Source organism: Asterias rubens, chromosome 7 (genome assembly GCF_902459465.1).
Source record: "Asterias rubens chromosome 7, eAstRub1.3, whole genome shotgun sequence".
In the NCBI taxonomy this organism is placed as follows: Eukaryota; Metazoa; Echinodermata; class Asteroidea; order Forcipulatida; family Asteriidae; genus Asterias; species Asterias rubens.
In genome coordinates, this window is record NC_047068.1 from 3,899,145 (window position 1) to 3,922,832 (window position 23,688).

The window sequence follows — 23,688 nt, forward strand, 5'->3', positions numbered from 1 at the left end:
AAACCCTGGCCTCCAAGCCTGCGATGCAGCAGCAAAAGTGAATCATGTTGTGTCCAAACACACAAAAAAGGTACTCAAATAGCACCTCCGTCCCACATGAGCTTCAATCTGACAAAATGTTGTACATGTTTGCAAAATCAAGATACAACATTTGTGTTAAAGGCAATTGGTAATTACTCAAAATAATTATTATCAAAAAACCTTTCTTGATTACGAGCAATGGGGAGAGGTTGATAGTATAAAACATTGTGAGAAACGGCTCCCTCTGAAGTGGCATAGTTTTCGAGAAAGAAGTAATTTTCCACGAATTTGATTTCGAGACCTCATATTTAGAATTTGAGGTCTCAAAATCAACCATCTAAAACGCACACAACTTCATGTGACAATGGTGTTTTTTCCTTCATTATTATCTCGCAACTTCGACGACCAATTGAGCTCAAATTTTCACAGGTTTGCTATTTTATGCATATATGCTGAGAAACACCAAGTGAGAAGAATGGTCTTTGACAATTACCAATAGTGTCCACTGCCTTTAAATGGAGATTCATAGATTCCCTCAGAATCAGAGAGCTTTATTTTATTTTTACTACCAGATAAATCAACTACCCTACAATCCTTATTGATCCACAAGACTGTAACGTACTCTTTCTCTCAAACAGCAGGAAAATATCAGCAATATATTCAAAGAAAAACTAAACCAGCATTGCCCTTCCCTCGCTTCCCATGCAATATGTAGGAATCCCAAGTCATCTCCCAAAGCGGGTGAAATACCAGCCAAGTTAATAATACCACAAGGTCATAACATTAAACCTATGGTATGTGAGTTTCAATGTCATCTATAAGGGTGCCAACAGCTTTGTCTGTCAAACCCCATCTCAGTAGGCTGCTTGTACATTGTCATTGGCTCTAGATTTCTACCTCCGTGAGTCTGTGGTGTCCCAACTGCCTGGGTCTAACTTTGTAACGCCTGGGCCCAATTTCATAGAGCTGCTTTTAAACACAAAATGCAGCTAAGCACAACAAAATTATGCTTACTAGAATAAGGTTACCAGCCAAACTACTATGTCACATGTACAATACATGTATGTGACTGTTATTCTGCTAATTTCTACTTAGCAGACAATTGTTTTGCAGCAGTATGAAATTGGGCATCGTTTCTTGTTATTTCATGACAACTGCTTTACCACTCAGGCCTACCTGCCAACATTGAAAAGTCAGATACGAACACCTTTAAAACATGTTAAAAGAAGAGCTGCCGTTTTGCAATCAGGAAGATTTTGTACAACAATTTGGAAGGTATATAATTAGAATCAACATTAACAGGGGAAATAGTTTCCATCATCAGGGAGATTGTCAGATTTGATGATGCGAACATGGACAGATTAGTACAGTTTTACTTCTGAACTGGTTTGATTTCAAGAAGCACTAAGAAAATATTTAAACTCATGCGACACATGTACATTACACAATGTACATGTCACAAAATCTTTGAGAAATAGTTAACAAAGCTGTCTCTTTGGGTCACCTTCACATTCACAAGAATTACATTCTCATTTGTATCCTGAAAATGTATCATTGTATGTCATTTGTCTTTTCGGTTAAGCAATAAAAGGTACATTCGATACTCAACAGAACTGAAAGATATTTTTATCAGACTCAAAGTCAACATTTTGGCCTAATTGTAATTAAGTTATTTATTACTCGTTGTTATTCGATTGTAAAACATAATATTGCTGGACTACATGTCCTTGGTCCTGGGGTTTACTGGCCCGAGGCTAAAATGTCTGGACTCAGGATTTAAATGGCTGACCTCAGGGCTAAAATGACTGGCCTCAGGCCGTTGGTTCAGTGTAAATTTGTAGCCCTGACAAGATTTACATCAAGTTTACACAAACATTGGATTGAATATAAATAACAAATCCTTTGAACAGTTATTTGCTTTCCTTCATGAACAATATTGCAACACATCATACCTTCCATGTAAGGAATGTCCTTACGAGTTAAACGCCTGCTGCATGTTACAATGTAACTTGAATTTACAACTTAACAATATGTTCAGTACATTCACAACCTACATTTACAATGTACACACATAATCAGACATGTAATTTGCAATCAAACGACGCTGTAATAATCCAAAGCACTGCATGTAGCTCCCAGCACAATGTGTTTGTGTATCTCTTGTTATGATTTCACACTACACATCAGCAACAAAGACCTAGTTTCAAAACATGATTCACAACCACTACAGTTTTATTGTACAGTGTATTGTACAGGGCATTTATAAGTTTCTCGCCAGTCAAAATCTCACTGACGTTCGCTGAAAAGGACTGCAATACACTACGCTTGCTCTTGAGCACACTACTGTAGAGTAAATACTATTATGGTATGGAGTACAAAGGGCTAATGCCCCCAGGGGACATATGGTTTACAGCCTGCAGGCCAGAGACCCTTGTGGTTGTGAATGATTGCCTCTAAATAATAATTTTATAATTTTGTTTTCACATGTGCCATGGTTTATCTTCATCGCCACAGAAATCTGAGAGGGAATTATTGAATGAATTACAGTTTGGCAATTTAGATTACACAATTGCAATGTACATTTCCTGTACTGTACATAAATTATTTGAGCAGGATAGTATAGTAAAAAGAAAATAAAAGTATACAAAAATATCTCATGTACTGTAGCCATACAATGTATGTACAACTTTTTATTTGGATTAATTTGCATCAATAATTAATTGTTTTTTTGTTTTTTGTTTTTTATGTTCAATAGATTTGAAAATTGAATCGGAGATAGAGAATATTATTTTGTTTTACCAATACATTGATGTTTGTAAAGTAAATATATACTTCAGTTTTAGTAGATGTGTGAAAAAAAAAACCAAGAATTATTCTAGGGCAAACCCATGCCATCAGGTTGGGACTGAAAACCCAAACCAATCAAGCCCCCTGAGGGATTCGCCCGGAGGTCCCAGAGGTGGAAGGCAAGGAAAGTTACCACTATGCCAACCCGACAGACTCTCAGGAAGACGCAAAATACAAAGGAACTGCACATGTAAAGATATTTTAGGAGACATCCGTATACTAATGACCTTCCCAGTTCTTCAACATTTCCTGGCAGAATGGTAATTATATATATTCCCCAAACGGCACTCGATCATTCCTTATTACACCCAAACCCTGATGAAGAGGTTCCGCTTAGGGTCAGGGTTAAAAAGTAAGGAACTGCAATTCAACGAGATACTACTACTACATGTACTATGTATTTATTATTATACGTTTATGATTGGCCCTTTTTATATTGACAAAATTCACAGGTGACTTTTATTGTATCTTTCTTGAAAATTTTGGCTGAAAGTCAGTCAGCATTCAGTGACAAAAACCAAACGATGACCCTACATCTGTAATTATACATTCAGTATGGAACGTACATCCCATGTACTTAAAGACTCTAGTTCTGCTAACGTTGAAAGTAAATTTTTATTGTTTAAGGACACTTGACACTATTGGTAATTGTCAAAGGCCTGTCTTCTCACTTGGTGTCTCTCAATATGCATAAAATAACAAACCTGTGAAAATTTGAGCTAAATTGGTCGTGGAAGTTGCGAGATAATAATGGGAAAAATACAACCTTGTCACACGAAGTTGGGGCTTTCAGATGCTTGACTTCGAGACCTCAAAATCTTATTCTGAGGTCTCGAAATCAAATTTGTGGAAAATTACTTCAGAGGGAACTGTTTCTCACAATGTTTTATACTATCGTTTTTCAACCTCTCCCCATTGTTACCAAGTACGGATTTATGCTAATAATTATTTTGAGTAATTACCAATAGTGTCCACTGCCTTTAAAGCCAGTGGACACTTTCGGTAAACAGTGTTGTCCAAGGCCCACACTTCGTGTATCACAACTTATATACATGTAGAAAATAAACAAACCTGTGAAAATTTAGGCTCAATCGGTCATCGGAGTCGGGAGAAAATAACGGGAAAACCCACCCTTGTTTCCGCACGTTTCGCCGTGTCATGACATGTATTTACTATAAATCCGTAATTCTCGATGCCGAGAATTGATAATTGTTTTAATGTTTTCTCAAAAAGTAAAGCATTTCATGGAATAATATTTCAAGAGAAGTCTTTCACCATTACCTTCTGTAAACCCTGTAAGTTATTTGTAAATCTGTGAACTTTTATTTTTGTTCTGTTCCAAAAGTGTACAATGGCTTTAGTCTTTGGTCAACAAACTGGGAGTTGGGGTTAGGGTGATATTTTAAAGAGGCTACATTATGTCAGATTATTGGCCGATTTGACCCACAAATTTTGATTTAAAGTCACCTGGAAATAGAATTTTTTTTCTTTCAAACATAAGAGTATATGCTTACGATAAAACAATTTTTTTAAGTAATAATTGTTTGTCATGATTTATATGTTTAAAAAATATATAAAGTTGTTTTGGGGGCTGACTCCGCCTACCCCTTTTGTGACGTCAATCGAGGCAGACTTTGCCTGCAATGCCTATAGTGAACACACGTGCAAAGTACATGTACGTCCAAGTCGTGAGTTGGTACATTTCAAAAAGTGTTTTTCTGCATTCAGCAGCAATACATCTGGTCGGCATTGCCGGAAAAAAAACAAATTTTTTTTTTTTAAAACGTACAAACACACGACTTGGTCCGTACATGTACTTTGCAATTGTGTTTACTCACGCATTACAGACAAAGTCTGCCTCGATTGACGTCACGAACAGCGCCCTCTCGGGTCGGGGTCTACTCTTAAATTTGTAAATAACATAAGAACTGATTGTTTAAAACCTTAGTTAACTGTTTATTCACATTCCACTCATCAAAACACATTAGTGACAAAAGCTTTATTTTGAAAAATACCACTTCCAGGTGACTTTAAAATTCAATAGGTATTTTGATGGGGGTTGAGAAAGTTACAAGCTTTCATTTGAGCCATTGCTCGAAAAAAGTCTGCCAATTATTAGTAGCAGTGAAATAAAGTGCTCAAAATTAGTTTTTGTCGGGATCCCTACAATGTATCACGTGACCAATTCTTATGTGTTTTATAAGAAACGTTTTAAATTTTTGTCATGGTTCCTGACAATTAAAAGTAAAATTTAAACTTTTTCGTTAGAGCAGGTGACACTCTTTGAAATTTACCATTCACTCAAAAAAATCTATTTTTTAATGTTTGGGGCCAAAGATCATCTTTAAGGGTTAATAATCCATCTCACAGTCACTGGTTTTCTTTATTTTTTAAAAGCTTTTATGCCTGCATATTGTTTACACATTATTTGTTTTGGTGTAAGTTGTTGCAGCTGTCTGTGTCATTCTTGTGTTGTTGTCTCCTAAAGACAAATGAAATGCTTTTATGAGACTTCCATCCACTCACTAAGTAATATCTTTTCATTATAGTTCCAATGAACACAAATGTACCCGGTACAAGACAAGCGTGTCAGAGAAAATAAAAAGCTGTGTAAATGAATTAATTAATGAGTAACAGATAAAGTTTTCTTAGCGCTTTAGGAATTTCTGCATACAAATGAGCTTTATCGAGGCTTGAATTTGGGAGGAAAAAAAACAACATAACTGCAGTGCTAAAATAGATGTTAAATTTACATGTAGGACAGAGATTCATTTTGGTTTCACCCATGTAATACATTGTACACTGATGCGAGTTAGCACTGTAGTATACTCCGCACTTTCCCGAATTCTGTGAAAAATAAAATCAGAGCCTGCAGGGCTTGTAATGCAGCTCAAATTATTTACTGAACCAGAAATTAAAATACTACCAAATATAATAATGAACCTTCTCCCTCCACATGATGATCCACCAAGGAGAGACACGTGACTTACAATACAGTAATGGACAATTGTACACCATCTGTAATATCAAGCTGTGTTGATTCAGTCCGAGTGTTTCCATAGAAAGCCATACATGAGACAGTCCAGCTACTGATTTGATTTGACCATCCTTCCAACCAACCCTGGCCAACATTTGCATAGGCCTATTATTAACAAATTGATTTCTAACATGTAATGTTGATGCGGGGAGGTACTACTGTGCGCGTTGGGCTTTAGTCAGAATCTGGGTGTATGTAGTCTGCATGTAACAGCCATCCTTGCTGTTTACAGAATTTTTCCGATAAATATGGGAAAATAAGCACAATTTGTTATTTATTTTGTTATCTTATTTTTTATTTTTTAATATGAGTCAAGGACTTGTGTTCATGTTCTAATAGGAGACTTTCCAACGCTAGGCGGCAGCAGACATACCGGGTAAATTTCCATTGTTTACGTAGTTCTGAACATGCGCATAATTCTGAGAACAATGGATTTACCCGGTAAGTCTGCTGCCCTCTATCGTCCCAGAAAGTCTCCCATTGGGTCATATTTAAATGGAATGGCCACAATTGATTCTCTTTTACTAGGCAACGAAGGTCCCGGTCAAAATGTAGGCCTGCTTGATAATTGGTCAGATTGAAAACAATAGTAGTGCAAGGGCTTGCCTACAATGGCAGGCATTCATAAAATGTATACGAGTTTAACTCTTATTTTGCTGACCTTTCTGAGGGCAAATTTAACATCAACATAGCGCTGATTTATGGGCAAAATGATTTTTTTAAATGGCCTTGAATAATTGAAGGACTGCATACAGAACATTATACATATTAGGCTTACATGTACCAGGCACTGTTACAAATACAACGATGTACAGTGTAACATTGGATTCCCATACCAGAAAGGTTGGTGACATCCTCAAGATTCTGGTATTGCTAGATGAAAGACTGGCAGGAAATCCATACACCCAGGACAAATGTCTTGACTCATTGATGATGTGTGCTGTCAAAGAACATGTGGACCAGTGCACTGGGTTAACCATAAAACCATAGAGGTAGAAATACCTGAGTGATAAAACACTGCATTGCCACAAGTCTTTCCATTGAACTGTTGAACTTCACAAAACTACAGTGTTAATGTTATGTAGAGTTGTAGGTATACAACAATGTACATTGTACAAGATTGTGAATGTATTTTGTACCGGTAATTAAATACACATATTGACTGGCAATGAGGTAACTAGTGTACGTCTATTCCCCCGAGGGACTGTGAGTGTTCAGAAGAGGGACCTATGTATTTCCCCTCTTCTGGTCACTCACAGGCCCAAGGGCGAATAGGTACACTAGTTACCGAATTATGCCAGTCAATATGTGTTTTATAACACACCTCGGTCTTAAATGTGAAATAAGAACAGAAATCTGGAAAAGAAAGGAAGTTTAAAGTTGCTGTTCATGGTTCAAGTCAAGTGAGGGCGCTGTAACCAGGCACTATTTTTGAAGACTAGTGCCTACTCGGGAACTAGTTCCCGTAAAACACGCGCGCTAGACTATAACTAGACTATATTAGTTCATCCCACGTGACCGTATTTCAGCCAACCAGAATACAGAACAAGCAAGAGGTGTGTTTTAAGCGTCTTTATATTTTTTTTTATAATTTACGAGCATTACATTGTACATTACTCTGTATACTATTTGTAACATCAAAACGCTGATGACTAGCATCAGAAAAAGGATGATCTACATGTTAGATAAAAAAAACAAGAATGCTACAAAGTCCTTCTTAAATTGGAATATGTAGGCCTACACATGTATAGTATGATGCGTCAAGCAACCTCACATTAGATGATACAAACTTTCATTCCAACATGTAGATTAACCAACCATTTCTCATAGTTTTTTATAGAGAGCTCTCCCCTTTTCTCTCAGGATGAAATAGTTGGAATTAGCAGTCAGGAAATATAACCTGACAGGTAATTATGTACTAGCAACAAAATTACTTAGTGTTGACATCTGCCTCTATGTGAACATACCCCCCCCCCCTCTGCCACACCACCACTCAGAAAATATTAAATACACTAGCATGCCTACCCCCCCCCCCCACCAGCCACACCGCTATTCTGAAAAGATTAAATACACAATAATGCGTAGGTCCATACTGTTTTTCCCCCCACACGTGTGTTGCTTGTGAATCAGCCACAGTAATTAAAATTGCGCGCTGTAAAAGTCCTCAATGCAGTGTAAATATAAAATGTGAATTCATAATGATAAATTGTACACAATGAAGAGGGCCCAAGTGCTCTGCCACTGTCATGACTGTGTGTATACATTGGACCATGGACCGTATTATTAAAGGAACACGTTGCCTTGGATTGGTCGAGTTGATCTTTGAAAAGCGTATGTTACCATTTTTTTTAATAGAATGCATTTAATGATTAGAAAGATATTTTAAAAGTAGAATATATGATCCATACAAGTATCACTCCAAATTTTGTGGTTTTCCTTTTACCTCGTCGCCAAACACGGTCGGCCATTTATGGGAGTCAAATTTTTGACTCCCATAAATGGCTGATCGTGTTAGTTCGCAAAGTAAAAGGAAAACCACGTAATTTCGAGCAAATGTTTGTGGATGATTGTATTCTACTTTTTAAACATCTTTCTAACCGTGCATTTTGTAGCAAACTGTTACAAACGGTTTCAAAGACCAACTCGACCGATCCAAGGCAACGTGTTCCTTTAATTTTACATTTCCAGGCCTTGAAATAACCCACAGCCACCCACAGCAATTGCCATGGTGCTAAGCTTGGGCGATATCGATTTATTTTATTCACGATATATCGCCGACAATATATCCCGATATTCGATATATTCACGATTAATGAAATTTGACATCATCAGTCTTAAAACTCCAAGTGAAAGTTGTAGAAGAGACAGTCCTAGCATAAGAGAGGTGTTCTAATGACCTATTCTTCTGGTTTTACTCCAAACCTATGGGGTGCAAGATGTCTCAGCTAGCAAATACATCGTGATATTTAATCGATATATCGATATATCGCGATTATCGCGATATATCGATATTTCGATTAAAACCAAATCCATCCGATATCGAAATCGTGTCCAAATTAATATCGTGATATTCGATAATATCGTGATATCGCCCAAGCTTACATGGTGCCCTATGCTTTTGCTGTGGTGCACTGTGCTTTTGCTGTGGTGCACTGTGCTTTTGCTGTGGTGCCCTATGCTTTTGCTGTGGTGCACTGTGCTTTTGCTGTGGTGCACTGTGCTTTTGCTGTGGTGCCCTATGCTTTTGCTGTGGTGCACTGTGCTTTTGCTGCAGTCTATGATGGTACCCTTTGCAAAGTTCAAATACAATTTTAATTTTAATTTTCCTGTTAGAAGTCCCTGTTTAGGCCTACCAGTAGAACAATTGATGTGGTCCTTCAAGAGCAAAGTTCAAGGCCTGCAATTTACTTTATTGCTTCATAAAATAACTATTGTAAAAAAAATATCCCCCGGAATTAATTAAATTGATCTCCAGTTGGAAGTTGCCCAATATCGTTTTCATTTTAAATGATCAAACTAATTTTCAACTTTGTATGGAAACGCAGCCAATTGTTGGTAATACTACTGTACAATGTATATTAATGTACAAATTGCTACTCAACATTAGCTTCTACTGGGCGCACCACATATTGCCCACTCTTCAAATATCGCTACACCCGATGCAAATTGGCTGGGTAAAATCATTCCCTAGGGTAAGTTCCCTATTCACCTGGCAGCGAGCAATAAATTTCTGATGCACATTCGATTTTTCTTCCAGTAGTAAACCATAATTTTCAGCCTGAATAAGATTCTATGTTTGCATACTGCGTGAGTCATGTTCAGGGAAAGATTCAAAATAAAGGGGCGAGGAGACGTGTGAACTATTCCTTCATTTGTTGAGTCGGACGACAAGAATGGGGCAATTGTAAGATGCACCAGCACACCGTAAGTAGTGTGCATGCATGATTCATACCTCTGATGGAGACTAGCGGTGGATTATCTGCCAAATCCTTTGTGACATTCGGCACTCTGTATTCAGTTTGTACACATGTGTAGTCGTTAACGATATACTCAAGGTTCTGCCCAGGATTTCTTTAGTGCTGGACAAATTTAATTTGTCCCTGGAAACCATTGCATTGCGAGATGGATCAAAGCCATTTTGTTATGTGAAATTGTTCCCTCTGAAATTCAAAGTCATAGGCCTATTGAACAAGCAAACTGTATCGGAAAACCGAATAATACATTGCAATACTGACTGTTTTTTAATAAAACAGTGTAAATGTGTGCAACCATAACAGACAATTCTCACATATAGGCCTACAACACATGTACTTCATTGCTTTGTAAAAGACCAAACAAAACCCAATAACTGCACTTGAGCATGTATGCGCTAGCCATACCGGATTGCCCTATACATGTAGTGTGACCAGCCAGTGCACACGCAGTTTAATGTATGTGACATGTACAGGCCTGATGTATGAAGACAGCGGGCATTTTTAACAACACTGAAAAGGTCATACATTCTACAAGAACATTTAAATCACACAACAAAATCTAAAGAGAAAAAAGAAAAACGATTTGAAAACATGTAGCGTGACTCTCTGATTACAGCGTATAGAATAATATGCTGCCATGAATCTACATCTATGGACGAGTCAACAATATAATGCACTCAGGCCTGAGACTCACAGGGAAGGGTGTTGTTGAAGGTTAAATGAGCCAATACGAAAACATGGTGTCCATAATCAGAAGCCAACACATTTCAACAGCCTAATTTCATAGGGCCGCTTCAGCACAAACAAAAAACACAATGCTTAATACCAGGATAAGGCTACTAGCCATAGCATTCCCAATTATGACTAAAATCCTGACACATCTTTTTACTTCTAGCATAAAATTTCTAAGCAATGTTTGCTGCTTCAGTCAACTTAGTTTTGCCCAGATTGTCAATGTGTTTGGTTGACATAAATGCTGACATGATATTGTACACAGTTCTTAGTACATGTATACTTCGTGCCTACTACATGTACACTGCACAAAATATCCATTCTCTAAAAAGTTTGTCGAGCATAACATTGATACTCAAGTACAAAGTCTAAATTAATAGACAGTTCTGGGTATAGGCAAAAATACAGAGTCACAAATCGCTTGGTTTTAAAAAGGAGTGCAGAAGTGCATTTAAAACTGGTTGACACTTTGAAAGGCCACACTTCAAAAACTTGGGTCAAGAGTGCCCGACAGGTTTGAGAAGAAAAAAAAACTGGAAAAACCCTGGTACAATTTGTGTTATTGTACACTGTCTAGAACAAACAAGTCCTGAGAATGAGAGTGCATCCATGAACAGTTCCATGATAAATCCAAAACACAAGCAACGTCTTCAGTATAAATCCCAATGCCTTGTAATTATCATATTCCCAAGGCAAGATTCTTCAAGACAAGAGTCTGCTCTGTAATGGCAGTTGCCAATCCACCATCCTAACCCCCATAAAAATTATTTTATGCAAAACGACATCTGCTGTCCACCCTCATCTAAATCCAAACAAGGGAGTCTTGTACCTGTCCACCTCACTCGGCAAATCCCCCACAGAGTCAATGCTGGAAAAAAAAAAAGTCCTTCAGGATCCGACCCCTGGGCACAGACTACTCTCATTTAATATGCACCTCCTGCATTTACACTCCTTGTATTAGGATGGAGTGGGACACACTTGAATGTCTCCACTTCTACACTGCAAGGTCGAATGAAAATAATAATTTGATGACCAGCCTTTCAAAATCTGTAACCTTTTAAGGCAGAGTAGTTTTTTAATATTATACAAACAGAATTCTTTTCTCTCTAAGCAGGGTTCTCCAAAAGGTTTTACAAAACTGTTTGCATTCTGGGCCCAAATTTGGCAATTTAGTCTGAAGGAAAGGACGCTGACTTGAAACAAGGTCTTCGGAATGTTTTCTAAAAAGGCCTACGTTTCAATCAGGAGCAATCTAAAGGGTTTTCCTTGTACATGCATCTTGATAATTTTTGTGAAATAAGTATATATAAAAGTTTGCGGTAACACCATGTAATAACAATCTCTAAATGAGTTGGGGTGGTTCTGAAAAGAACCGTTGGACTAACTTGAAATAAGTATATGAACAAAAAATATATTAAAAAAAGTATATAAAAAAAACATTACTTTTTTTTTCAGCCGAAATTTGTGCATTTATTTTATTAGCATGCTATGTGTGCTATGGGAAGAACTCTTTCTCAATAATATAATATTACAATAATAATACTAACAGTAAAAAAATAACTCTTTTAAGAATTAATTTATATTTAAAAATATAAATTATTTTAGAAAGAAAACAAAGCTGCCGCCCCCCCCCCCCTAAAAAGAAGAAGAAAATACCCCAAAACAAAAAACAACACACATCATGTACATGTACATGTATGACAAACAGCCGTTGTACAACATCAGTTGAGCAAAACAGATTTCAATACCATGTGAACTGTAATGATAAAATAATTGAATTACGGATCACTTCAGGTACAAATACTGTAGGCCTACATGTCGGTCAAGCAAAGGTGCAATGAAATTCCTGCATTTGTTCATCGATGTATGCTACATGTTGTAGCCCCTTGTTTAAGATTATCAGAGCTGGGTGAAATTTCATTACATGTAAGTTTCTTTGCTGTGATGCAGAAGCCCAAAAGCAATTTTCATTTGAAATAAAGAACTGAGCACTATTGCTTCGTAAAATTGTATAATTAACAGAAAGGTGAATCTCTTAAAGGAACACGTTGCCTTGGATCGGTCGAGTTGGTCTTTGAAAAGTGTTTGAAACCGTTTGTTATGAAATGCATATATGGGTTGATAGGCATTTTAAAAGTAGAATATAATGATCCACACAAGTATCACTCGAAATTTCGTGGTTTTTCTTTTACCTCGTCGCCAAACACGGTCGGCCATTTATGGGAGTCAAATTTTTGACTCCCATAAATGGCCGACCGTGTTAGTTCGTAAAGTAAAAGGAAAACCATGCAATTTCGAGGCATATTTGTGTGGATCATTGCATTCTACTTTTAAAACATCTTTCTAACCATGCATTTGAAAACAAACGGTTTCAAACACTTTTCAAAGACCAACTCGTCCTATCCAATTCAACGTGTTCCTTTAAACTTTATAGCAGTAACAACGTTTGGTTAGAAGCCTACAGGAGCTTCCGATGGTATAAAGCATTTTGAGAAACATTTCACTTCTGAAGTAATGTGGTTAAGAAGTAAAACAATATTTATGTCCCAAAATTTGAATGAGAAGGATTCACCACTGCAGATTGTGTATTCACCACTGCAGATTGTGTATTCATATCAGAGATTATTCGTGGACATGTTCGCTCTGAATTTTCGGCAATCAAAAAAAAAGAAATGACCACCTTTTGAGATTCAAGTTTTACATGTTAAGGACACTGGACACTATTGGTTATTGTCAAAGACCAGTCTTCTCACTTGCTGTACATCTCAACATGAATGCATAAAATAACAAACCCGTGAAAATTTGAGCTCAAGCGGTCATCAAAGTTGTGAGATAATAATGAAAGCAAAACACCCTTGTCTCACGAAGTTGTGTGTTTTCAGATGCTTGATTTTCAAGACCTCAAATTCTAAAACGTCTCAAAATCAATTTCGTGGGAAATTACTTCTTTCTTGAAAACTACTTCACTTCAGAGGGAGCCGTTTCTCACAATGTTTTATACTACCAACCTCTCCCCATTACTCGTTACCAAGAAAGGTTTTATGCTAATAACTATTTTGAGTAATTACCAATAGTGTCCACTGCTTTTAATAGTTTATTGTTTTCTACATTGCATATATCCAGGATTTAAATACAAATGAATGGTTCCTAAAACCAAAGGTATACTTTGCTACAATGGGGGATATCATTGTAGGAGAAAGGCCATTTTGAGATGGTATTCAAATTATAATTTCACAGTTTAGTTCGGCTAAATCTGTCTGCATACAGTACACCCAGACCAGTGAACTCTTGGTGTATTCCATTATCTCAAAGAGGCTAATGCTTGTGACTCACTGAGCTACAATTTGAAATCTATGGCCTATTATAGCATTGAACATAGCGTTTAAAGGGACAATATTCACTATTTAAAACAAAATATTTAAATTTAAGCATTTAGGCCTATTGTGTACACAAATGGTAGTTGATATGGAAAGTGTGCTGGTAGTTTGATGGCTACTACGTGCAATTTTTAATTACTTTACAAATGTGTACAATAAAAACATGTCGTGTTCATTTTATGATGATGACAGAGCCAGGAGATGAAAAATGAATGACAAAATCAACAGCCAGTTTTTCCTCATGTTAAGGGGAAAAAGCAACCAGGCCAAAGAAGTATTTGAAAAAAATAAGAAATTATTTGCAACATTAAATGGTTTTCAATGTGTTTTAGGGAAGGCCTGAGGGCACTCACTGTTTGGGAGAAACCTTTTGTACAAACACATTTGTATCGACCCAGTCACACAGGCCCTGTTAACGAGAATGAAAACTAGAATGATAAAAATGCACGCCCTCTATTGGTTGAATGAGCATGGGCATATTCTGCGTGGAGCAATTTAACCAATAGGATGTGTTCTCTTTGCGTTGTTATCGGTATCTTTTGCGTTATCGCTGCAGTGTGACTTGGCCTTTATGCAACACAGTGAACTATTTCCCTCGTAAAGCAGAGCAAAATGATCCGCAAAATGTCTCAGTTGTTACTCAAAAATCATCAATAGCTAGGGCCACTGATTTTCCGCTTCAGAAAAGTGCAAATTCCGTTTGGCAAAAACATGAATTCCGTTTCAGGCACAAAAAATTCCGTTTCATGTTTTTTTTTAATTACATAAAAGGTTGTTTAATACCCAGGGACACACTTATAAAAATCAATTTGAGATAAGTTGCACTGCTGACTTCGTAAAATGTTCATTTGAACTGACAAATTTCAAAAAAATACTTTTTTTATAATTGTGGATTATTTTATATACTGCTGATCGATGAAACAAAAACATGTAGTCAGGGTAAAAAGGTTGCGCTGTGACTGCAGTATCAATGCACATGATGTGATAGACTTGATTCCAAGTCTAAAACTGCAGTTGATTCTCTGCATCAGCCACATTGTAGGCTAATGACAGGAGTGTATCCACAAGAGGGCGCTGTTTCAGCATGATCAAAGACTTGGGAACAAGTCTATGGACGTGACCATTCTCCATCCACAAACAAAATGTCAGCCATTTTGTTTTCGCTTTGGTGACAGAATGTTGACAGTTTACGGTTTTATTTTAGACCTTTCCGAGATGAAAAAACATTGTATGTGTTCTTATAGATCATAGGTAAGCTAGTTTGTGTATTAGGATAACTTTCCGTATGGCGCCACCACTTTTTCACTCATTTTTACAAAAATGGATATCTCATTGATGTAAATTAGATACTATATAATTTCATATCGAGTGAAAAAGTGGTGGCGCCATACGGAAACTTTTCCGTGTATTATTGTTGGTAAAAGAGAGGGAGAAAATGCAATTTGGGTGAACAAAAAATGTTTAAAACGTGCCGCGAATAATGCCCTTCGCTTAACCATGTTAACAACGTGTGTACATCATGTGTGTAAACATTGAGGATGGTGTGAAGTAGAACAGAATGATCCACGGTTACGATCTCGTACTTTTTAATGGTCTGATTTCTGATGCCTTTTTAGTTTAACAAAAAGAATCTTAATGAAGAATGCAATTTCAATAGTTTTGGCGTCAAGTAAAAAAAAAAAAAAAAAAAAAAAAAATCAAATTTTCTGAAATCCCGTTTTCCGTTTCAAAGGGCGGATTCCGCGAATTCCGTCCGTTTTCCGCGATCGCGGAGAATCAGTGGCCCTAAATAGCTCCTTAATATTGCCATTCAGTGTGCACAAAATTTGTCCAGTCAAAATTTGTTGCTATGTAAAAGTGTTGGATGAAAGTGTTACTGCGAATGCGAACCGTTCAGAGGTTGTGACCCTAATGCCAACTTGATAAACCAAGCTCAGACAACCTGTTTCCTACATGTTCTTAACACACTACCGATAGGGCAAATCATAATATCTTATTTCCTCTACAGGCTTGTTGAGAAGACCCCTGATTCCATTTCCTCTGTATGGTAAGTGTAAGCTTCAGAGCACAGGCCTGTCCGTTGTACGAGGTTCAGTGTGTACAGTGTGTGTATGGTTAATGTACATCTGTGGACATTGTGGGACACACTGAAGCACAGTACAGTAGTATACATTACTCATTAGTGGAGTAAGCAGACATTGTCAACCATCAAATAAACATGTGAGATGCTTAAGTCCCAATCCCAAGATCCAAACACACCATTCCATTCCTATCCAATCCACCATTTCCACTATGAGGTCCTCAAGGTCAGCTCATATTAAATCACTGCATACCAAAGACTCTTGCTCTTCAGTCTCCATGGTCCAGCCACTATCCCTCAGCAATACTGTGTGCTAAGACGCGCATAACAGGCATTGTACAGGCAACATCACAATGTAATGTACCATCTAGGTGCCTATACCTTAAAGAAACACAGTGCCTTGGATCGGACGAGTTGGTCTATAAAAAGCGTTTATAACCGTTTGTTATAAAATGCATGATTGGAAAGATGTTTTTAAAGTAGAATACAATGATCCACACAAATATGCCTCGAAACTGCAGGGTTTTCCTTTTACTTTGCGAACTAACACGGTCGGCCATTTATTGGAGTCAAAAATTTGACTCCCATAAATGGCCGACTGTGCTAGTCGACCACGTAAAAGGAAAACCGTGCAATTTCGAGGCAAGTTTGTGTAGATCATTGTATTTTACTTTTACAACATCTTTCTAATCGATGCATTTTATAACAAATGGTTACAAACGCTTTTTATAGACCAACTCGACCGATCCAAGGCAGAGTGTCCCTTTAAGGTACAATGTACATGATGTGACCCAGCTTCCGCATGACAACATGATTGACTGGCTACCGTGTATTAAAAAAACACTTACAATTTAAGGAGGCCATTGTGTTGCCCTGGTCTGGGACTCAAATTCAAAGCCCTTCAAAAGTTTCGCATTATAAAAAAAAAAATGGAAGTGCCCTTGCAAAATGAAAATGGCCTTGCTCTCTCAAAGATGAAATTTTTAACATTTATTTAAAATAGACATGTGGCATTGTTTGTTGTTTGTTTAGATGATCTTTCATCAAGGGAACTAGGAAAACTCACTCAAGGGGATGTAAACCAAGCTGATAACAGCCAATTTTTCTCATAAAGACATTGGTTGTTAATGTCCTTGATTATGAGTTGCACAACTCAAGACAAAACTTATTCTAGTCATTGTGAAATCCGCGATTAGCTTGGTAGGATTCAAACCCTCAACCTTACAATTGCAAGTCTGATCCTACAGTCTAACCTCAGTTTAACACCTCAGATGGTCGAGTGCCCCTTAACGCACCACTCATTACCAGCCATTAACCACCTAATGGCTACAAAATCTGTGTAAACTTATATCGCCAGATACAAACTAGATAAATACAGAGAAGAAAGCCTCACACAAATGTCTGCATATTTCCTTAACACCTGAACACAAAAGAAAAAGAACCTCCCAGGATACCTGGTGCACATTTGACAAATAAATGCAACGTGATCCTACAAGAGGGGGGGGGGGAGTCGTTGCATTATATGAAATGTTTTGCTAAGTGTCAAATAGCGAGGGGGGTAATGTCACTTACTCTGTTGCCAGCGTCTTTCTCTCCCGAGTGCAATCATGGAGATGGAACCATTCCCGCTGGAGGGGTGAACCCCCTTTTGCAACGTGCTGTGGAATTGAGGGGAATTTTTTGAGAGAATTAGAAAATTGTCACCGTTCCAATGTGATTATGAATCCCCGAGTCTAGTACAAGAAATACAATGTATGAAGATTGCAGAAATAAAATGTTGTAAATATGATGTGTGAAGGGCGAGAAAATAACAAGGTAAGAGAAACAAATTTACAATGCAAAGATAAATAGTGAAGGTGGGAAAAAAATAATGAAATTTTTAGAATACAATTTTGTTGAAAAGAATTGCAATGCTTTCATCATAAACATACAAAATACAATAGAAAATATTACAATGCCCAGTTCTGCTGACAAACTTCCTGCGAATGTGATACAAATTTTGACGCCACAAATTTGCAACAAATATTTTGCGACAGTTGAATTGTGCTCAACTTCGCGAAATATCGCTGTGAAAACAGTGACAATGAAACCTCGCTTCGCATTTGCAATAAGTATGAACCAGGCTTTACGAAACCACCATATATGTAAAACTTTGGTAGTTATAGATTTAGACAGAAAATTCTTATTAGTCTATCAGTCGCTTACATTGTACATTTGAGTCAGTAAATGCAACGAACCATGTACTGTGTGTAGCCAATTTATAATTTCAATGCTTTACAGTTACCTTTTCAATATTATAACAGTTACAAGGTGCATTCAATGCATTCACTGGACATGTTTACCATAATACGAATCGTGATCGCACCATGTGTTATTCCTCACTCAATGGTCCACCGATATGAAGAAATTCCATTAATTTGATGCACAGCATTCTCCACACATCTGGGTATTTGATGAAGTCCCAGCCCGAACTAATCCCCAAATCTATGCGAGTGTGCAGCATCTCAATACCACAGAACGGATCTCTCAACATCTCCCCCCCCCCCCACCCCATCCGTAACCACAACTCGACACAGCATGTAGCCCACGATACTCCTGCGCTGGGATTAAAGCACCTTGTCGTCATGGTAACAGGGTAACCTGAGCTGGAGTGCCTTTTTTAATCAGCGTGTAGGGTATTAGCTGGTTGGGGTCTTCAAGCAGCGGCTGTGCATTATGCAGACCATGTTTGCATAATATTCATACAGAGCAGGCAGAATGGCATCATACAATTTCGCCACACATGAGAAACCAGTGGCTAGTGTAAGTGTGTGCCCTAGAGCAGTACGCCCTGTTTGTAACTTGACCTGTAAACATCCTCTTTTTATACACATCCACACGTGAAGAATATTTCACAGGCTCCATTACCAATGTATGGATTTACTAGTTTAAAAATGAGAGAGAGACAAGAATAAGACCTTTTCTATGCGTAGGCATACATCATTCTATATTCATTGAAAATATTAAAAGAAAATTACAACATTGTTACTGTATAAATTGTTTTTGTACCCCTTTCGATGTATGTATTACGGTTAAAAAATATGCTTTTATCTTGTTAAAATTTTAACATCAAGATAATAACCTGTAAATTTGTCACACACAACAAAAATTATATTCTGTAAGAAAATGCATTAATTGAAAATGTATTTCATTATTTTACTTGAGCGTAACCAAGAATCAACAATGTAATAAAGGACTATTTTCAAGAAGGCAAGATTTTATATAATAAAAAAACTACCCTCATTATTAGGAGCTTTCAACCTTTGCATCCTTATTGACTACAAACACTGAATGCCCGACTTATTTCAAGAAAAAAAAATGTGGGAATACCTGCCAGCCTGTTACTGTGGTGTTAATTGCATGTTAATTTATACTACAGGTATACATGTACACTTCTTCTTCCGTGTGAGTTCAGACTCAATTACACAAAATACCAAATGCACATAATGTACACACAAACGACACTGCAGTGTAATATGTAGACATAAATCCATGCATGTTGATGACACGTCTTCTCAGTTGGTGTATCTCAACATATGCACAACATGTAATGTGAAAATTTGAACTCAATTGGTCATCGAATTGCAAGATAATAATGAAAGAAATAACAACCTTAACCTTGTCACACAAATCGAGGGGCTTTCAGATGCTTGATTTCGGGACCTCAAAATCTAATTAGCACTGAGGTCTTGAATTCAAATTAGTGAAAATTACTTCTTTCTCGAAAACTACGTTACTTCAGAGGGAGCCGTTTCTCAACCTACGTTTTATCAGCAGCTCTCAATTGCTTGTTACCGAGTAAGTTTTTATGCTAATAATTATTTTGAGAAGTTACCTTGAGTGTCCACTGCCTTTAAAGCTAGAGGTCCAACATACCGTGAGGTACATCTGTGTGTACACTGATATTAACCATGTATGATCTATGAGGCCATCGCACAGTGAGGTTTTGAAATCACATTGCAATGAAATAATCTACATGAAGGTCTACTTAGTGGTAAATCAAAGCACCAAGACACTCGTAACAGCGCATGTTATCAATATCACCACAACAGGCCTCGAAATATGTATGAAACACATGGCACCAACAGCACTTGCAGTGGTGCCCTGTGTTTTGGCTGTGGTGCCCTGTGTAAGTGTCCGGTACAAAAATGACATTTTTCTCATAAAGGTTCCCCCTTACAACTAGAGGGAAATTGCTGTGCCCCTTTAAGAGCAAAGTGCGTGTCATGTAAAGGCCTGCCACAAACAAAATGTATGCATAATGGGTTTAAAGTTTGCTGAATTTTGAAGGAGGATTAAATTCCCAGAAAGTTATGAATAAAAAAGGAGAATGTAACACCTTCAAATTCTGGCAGCATGGTACTGTACATTACATCCTGCATGGAATGATCAGAAGTGAAGTTAGTTGCTTTACAGTACAGGAAAGCAGCCATAGGCCCTATAAACTACCGAGCTATAACAATTTCCTTCGCTGAGCCAGACCCAGGCCTGATACTTCTCGGAGGCAATGGAGGCGATTGCCTTCGTTGCCCCTTGCCATTGCCTTGGTGCCCTTGAAATGCTCCAGTAGAAATTTACAATTTCCTCATAGGGTGCCCTTTACCAAAGAGAAAATGCCTTGGTGCCCTTGCCCTTTCAAAAACGAAGCATACAGGCCTGCAGACCTTTCCTGTCTAGTGTCAGGACTCCCATCTGACTACAAAAAGGAAGAGCCAGTGTGACGGTGTGTACATGATGGTGTGTAGACCTATGTACATAATACAAACATGTTGTAGCTTGGGTCAAAGAAAGGCACTCAAGCATTTTTAGCAAGTTTCCCAAAACTCCATAAAGGTCAAAAACCTTTTTGTTATAAACGCTGACCCCATCCCTGCTGCACAGGCATTTTGTACTGATACTGTTTATAACAGCCTCACATATCTGTACAATCTGTTGATATAAACCAAAGTTTTTGTCAAGCAATTTTCGCTTAGTAAAATATTTGGACCGCAGTTTTTTTAACTTTTTTAGCAAATAAAGTTTTTTAGTAGCAACTGGTACATTACGTAATAGCATTTTTCTATGCTCTACACGGGAAATCATTCACTGGTGTCACTCATCTCCTACATTGATGGCATTTCAATTTGGATAACAAAGTGTTTCGTTGATAGATAAGTCAATATCTCCTTTACAATCAACAGACATACATCTAACCATGAAGGGCTACATGCACGGTGTCAGATTGTGTACAATTGAGTACTGTACCAAAGAGCTGGCCTGAAACACATTTGATTGGGATCAAGGGATTGAAAAAATGTAATAGTTTCTCGATGTTGGTCAAATATTTCTTTAGTTAACCATCAATATAAACAAAATCAGTTCTTTATTTTGTTCTTCTTGTTTCAGCTTCATTTTGTTTACATTTGTGCTAATAGTGCGGATGGATGTGCAATCAAATATTATAAATTACTAAATAATCAAAATTAAAATAACATATATGAATCTAAATCCTCAATAAATGAACTGTAACAGCCCTTATATAACTGAATCAAAATAAAGTTTGGGTAACTCAACACAACATATATATGCAATCCTTTTTTGTGGGTTGGATTTTGAAACTACAAGTTCACGTTTAAACAAATTTTTAAACAATTTCAAACTTTAAGGTACAACACAAAACACCTTTTACCTGTGTTTTAGGTTCATTTTTTTTCTTGGAATTTGTTGGCAAAATAAACTCTTCTTATTGTTATTTTGTTAACACAGAATTGATTTGCGACAGCTTACTGCATTGCACGCGATTTTCCCACTATCAATCATCAGTCCCAAAGTTTGATCAATACAATAATTATCTGTGCAAACCAGCATCATACTCAATCCCTTTACTAAGACTTGTGATTGATTCCAAACACCAGGATGTTTTGTGGAATACTGAAAGAGTGTATGCCTACAATCAGACATGACCAGGGGAAATAAATAACAAAATTATTGGCCCTATAGGCCTAGTTAAATGGGATAACATTCCGCATCATGCCACCACTTTTTCACTCATTTTTACAAAAAGGATTATCTCATATTAGATACTTTAGCCTATTTCTTATAAAATGAAAAAGTGGTGGCGCCATACGGAAACTTTTCCATTATATGAGCTTTGGAATTATTTTCTACGCATGTGTTTAAATATTTCGTCCCATTTCATTGCGATACTTACTATACAGAAGTACAATGAAAGACTTACATTGCAATTTAGACTGTGCCAGTCTCGCGTGTAAACAAAAACAAGAAACATCAAAGACTTGATTTTTTTTTTAAATCAAATCTTTTCCGTAGTTTCTGCTCATACAAACACAGTTTACTAGATTATTTAACCCCCCAAAAAATGCTCAGAAAAAGCAGCAATATGCCAGATAATTAGTCCAAAATGTTCACAAATAAATTAAATGTTGTTACTGTCTGTGGGTCTAGTATTATTAACTCAGTCTAACTATTTAGCTACATGCAGTGTCGCGCCGGCAGTAGTTGTGATAATCATTTCGGAGGATGGAGGGTGACTTATTTACCCAACTGAACTAGTGCCAGCAATAATTGTATATCATTTATCAAATAAATAAAAACATTGTTTAACTTTTAGTTTCAGAGATTAATCATTAGAGTAAGACCAGACCATGCAAAATATTGGATAACTTTCCGTATGGCGCCACCACTTTTTTACTAATTTTTACAAAAAGGGATTACTCATTGAGGTAAATTAGATACTATCTATATTATTTGATATCGAATGAAAAAGTGGTGGCGCCATACGGAAACTTTTCCAAAAGGAAAAGTTTCCGTATGGCGCCACCACTTTTTCATTCGATATGAAATAATATAGTATCTTATTTACCTCAATTAGATAACCCTTTTTGTAAAAATTAGTGAAAAAGTGGTGGCGCCATACGGAAAGTTATCCTAGTAGGCTACGACTTATAATTTGAAGTTGTAAATAGAGCATTGAGAAAGGAATTTTAGACTTGGATTAGAGGCTCAGCCCCATCCAAAGCGGGGAGCTACCCACCACCACAAGCAGTCCGCCCGCCCGCACAGAGTTGAGGGTAGTGCCGCATCCCAGTGCCAGTTGCCTGCTGCAAAAAGCTGTTCATAAAAACTAACAATTGCCGCAAATTACTTCACTTACCAAAACAAAATGTTAGCCCTTGTTAGTCCAACTTATCTCATGTGCAACAGCACTTTAATCCTTTGTCATATAAACGTCACGTTCACGCGGAATTCAGCAGAAAACACCGACTAAATTCTTCGTTCCAAATTCTGTTTACGACGAGCTAAAACACGTACTCTACACACACAATCCCAAAAAGTCGTTCCCCCATTATAACACACACAGAATACACGTATAATTTTATTTTTTCCACATTATGCACAGACAACGAGCAAAGTGGGTCGATAGTCTGGACAACTGCCCGATTACATTGACAATAATCTACATAGAGAGGCCATCACCAGACTGCCGAAAATTATCAGCAGGAGTCACATAGGGAGTTGTTCCTAGTCGTCCCTTCATGATAAAGCAACGTTTAGTCGGTACCCATTTGTTGAGGGCGTGCT

At 37.3% G+C, this 23,688-nt stretch overlaps 1 protein-coding gene across 1 annotated transcript in view; it reads right to left on the reverse strand.

Annotated features, from left to right (window-relative positions):
• The window catches only part of LOC117292312 (flocculation protein FLO11-like), a 33,230-nt gene extending 9,785 nt beyond the window's left edge, over window positions 1–23,445 (reverse strand). Inside the window, exons 1-2 of the mRNA XM_033774334.1 lie at window positions 23,261–23,445; window positions 17,641–17,726 (exon numbers count right to left, since the gene is read on the reverse strand). The gene's annotated coding sequence lies outside the window, so the exon portion shown is untranslated. The remainder of the gene's footprint in view (window positions 1–17,640; window positions 17,727–23,260) is intronic.
• Window positions 23,446–23,688: the final 243 nt, after the last annotated feature.